A 3,539-nucleotide genomic window follows, 5' to 3' on the forward strand; every position below is an offset into this window, starting at 1 on the left:
CTCAGGTCTGGTACTCTATCTACTGTGCCACTTAGCTGAAAGGGAGTCACTGGAGTTTATTGAGTGGGCGTGGGGGGAGAGGGTGATATGGTCAGCCCTATGTTCGAGGAATATCATTTTAACAGCTGAGTGTAGGATAGCCTGGGGTAGGGAGAAACTTATGACTAGAGAGCTCATTGTGTATTCAGGAAGATCTGGGGTTCAAGTCTTGTTTCTGAAACAGACTAGCTGTGTGGCCACAGGCCAGTTATTTTATCCCTCAGCACCCCCAGGCAACTCTGTCAGAGTAACCATTACAGACAGTTTTCATTCTGTTTTGCTGGAGGGAACTTCCACATCTGTATTTCTCTACATTGATGAAATCACAGCATGGGACAATTGGAGGAGAGGGAATCTCCTAAGTGTAAACCAGTATTGTACTATTATGGTACGTGTTGGTAGGGTATTGGCTTTTCAGGGGAAAGGGCTAAGGCAGGTGTGGGAAACCTTTGGCATTGAGGCCACATGTGGCCTTTTAGGTCCTCAAGTGTGGCCCTTTGACTGAATTCAAACTAAACAGAACAAATTACCTTAAGAAAAGGATTTGTTCTGTAAAACCTGGACTCAGTCAAAAGGCCGTACTCAAGGACCTAGAAGGCCACATGTGGCCTTGAAGCTGCAGGTTCCCCATTCCGGTTAAGGGTTTTCTTGTAGGTACATCATTTATCCAACATTTACCCACTATAGTAGCTAGAATGAGGGAGGTGGGAGTGTTGCTAAAAGCTTCCCTGGTTGGTCTCCATATTGAGTACTTTATTCAGTTCTGGGGATTACATAAGTTAAAAATAAAATTTAAAAAAAAAATTAAAAAGAGCCTAGATGCACATTAAGAGTCTGGAGACTATCTTAAGGAGGTTAACCAGAACGGTGAGATGACTGGAGGTCATACCATGAAGAATTGTAAAAGGAACTGGGGATATTTTGCCTGGAGAAAAGAAAGCATAAGAAAAGCTATCAGGTAGAAGACAGATTATTCTTTTCAAAGGGCAGAACTAGTAACAATTTGGGGACATCACAGAGGGGAGGATTTTTTCGGGGATGCAGGCAGAACATCTCAACAGAGTAGATCCAAAGTAGAATAGATTTCCTCAGGAGATAAGGCGTTATATATACTTTGAAGGTTTTCAAATGTAAGTTGAAGATATTAAAGATACTATAGAATGTCCTGCTGGGTTATTAAACTAGGGAGTCCTTGAATTTAGATGAGAAAGTTGACATCTTTATTTTCACTAACCTCTATTTGAAGTTTCTTTCAATTTTTTGAAAATATAATTCCGCAAAAGGGTCCTCAGTCATTACCAGGCTGCCAAAATGGTTCCGGACATAAAAAAGTTTAAGAATCCCTGATTTAGATGATCTCAGAGCATTTTTCAGCTGTAAAATCCTATGAAGCCATATTTTTGTGCCTTTTTTAAAGAAATAGAGTTTATCATAAGGGATTTTGAACTAGAATTGAAGAATTGCTTGTCAGAAAAACATGCAAGGCACCAAATAAGGCATGGGGCAAGCCCTCTCAGAAAATCCTCTTTCTGAGAGGACAGAATAACTAAATTTCCATTTCAACATTGAGATGTATTTTTAACTTGTAGGAAGAGGAAAACAATCAATAGGAAAAAACATCGACCCCTCCCCCCAAACATTCTGGTACTTAGGAGTACTTCTATGCAAAACTTTGAATTATTCACATTATTTTACACAAGTGAAGGGGCATGGTTAACTTACACTCTCCTACAGCCACTTATTTACATGGGACTTTACCCCATACCACTCTCTAAACACAGATAATTGCCATGGTAACGGCAGTATTTCAAGACTCTCACACATGCACTTACACCTTTCTTAAAGAAACACAGAGCCCAACCTAGTAGAATTAAATCAGTAAATCATTGGTATGTTTTTTATTTGTTGTCACATAGTTGTCAAGATTTAGAGAAGAAGCTGGACACTGTCACCTGCTATCAACAGTGCCCAGAAAACACCTGGTATCCTGCTAGCACTTTGACATGTTGACTGAAAATATCATATTGTTTCTAATGACACGCAAGGAGTGACTGATGGATTTCTAGATTGTTAGGGTCAGAAAACTCTTGAGGAGGAAAACATAATTGAGAACACGAACTATGGGATGTTGTGCATATCTTAATAAAGATATTTGAAATACAACTTTATTATGATCTAAACAAAAAAGGAATGGGAATGACTAACAAACAAGACTCACCATTGAATATTGTGATAGGACTGCAGCATTCTTATATTTAAAACTCATGGGAACATAATTGTGGTCTACAACAACTAAATACACAAGTCCAAAATATAAATTATTTATTTTTTAAACTGCTACATTCACTCTGAAGCCCATTTATCTTCTTCAGCATCCCAAAGATTAAGCACATGTCATGCTTAGCTAGATAATAAAATGGCAAACATGTTACACCACTGACATTACAGGATAGTGGCCTATAAAACTTGACCTCTGATACTGGACTTTAGTTTCATTCTCTGACAGGTCATCATCTTTGACAGAGAGAACAGCCGTCTGAGCAATCTGTAGGTCCTGCTCATACTGTGCTGCCAATGCTGGTTCCATGACAACCTCTGGAGGTACAAGGGCAAGCATGTCCACAAACTCCAAATGAGGGTCTCTAATAAGTTTTCTAGCAAGCCAAAGGAAGGGTTTCTCAAAGTTGTAGTGACTTTTGGCTGAAATGTCATAATGCTGAGGATTCTTCTTCCCATAGAAGACAATTGATTTCCCCTTCACTTTTCTGTCCTTAATATCCATTTTGTTGCCACACAACACCATAGGGATATTTTCACATGCTCCAGATCTCTATTTCTCTATTCCCATACCAGATCTCTATACCAGTTAGGTACATTCTTGTCAGTAACTCTTGATGTTACAACAAACATTATAATGGCACACTGAGCTTGGATGTAATAACTATTTCTCAGACCACCAGATTTCTCTTAACCAGCTGTATCCCAAACATTGAATCAACACCCAAGGTGGCTACATACTTCTCAAATTCGCCGGTCAAGGGACATTTTAGAAATGTGGTTTTTCCAATACCTCCATCACCAACTAACACAAGTTTGAGCTGCACTTGGGGTTCTCCTTGGGTGGCTATCATGATGACTCTTCCAGAAGTGTCTCTTTTTCCGCTTGACTAAGCAATGGAAAATAGCAGAAGCACAATTCTGATGCTAAAACATTTTATGTGACATCTTCACTATGTCCAATATATTTACTTTAATTATGGTCACATTTATACTTCAGCTGGTGAAAGATTGGGAAAGTCATGCTGGTTTGGGGTAGCAATTGTTTTACCTTTGGGAGAATTTAGTTTTATTTAAAAAATATACAAATCTGTTGGGCATATTTTTGTAGCTCAAATGAGGCTTTTATTGCCCATGAATAACTGATAAATGATCAGCAAAATGAAATCCATGTAATATAATGTAATCCACATGATTCACATAATACAAAGAGCCATCTCAAT

At 38.6% G+C, this 3,539-nt stretch overlaps 1 pseudogene; it reads right to left on the reverse strand.

Annotated features, from left to right (window-relative positions):
- Window positions 1–2,467: 2,467 nt before the first annotated feature.
- Window positions 2,468–3,170, reverse strand: LOC118836866 (annotated as a pseudogene).
- Window positions 3,171–3,539: the final 369 nt, after the last annotated feature.

Source organism: Trichosurus vulpecula, chromosome 2, assembly GCF_011100635.1.
Source record: "Trichosurus vulpecula isolate mTriVul1 chromosome 2, mTriVul1.pri, whole genome shotgun sequence".
In the NCBI taxonomy this organism is placed as follows: domain Eukaryota; kingdom Metazoa; phylum Chordata; class Mammalia; order Diprotodontia; family Phalangeridae; genus Trichosurus; species Trichosurus vulpecula.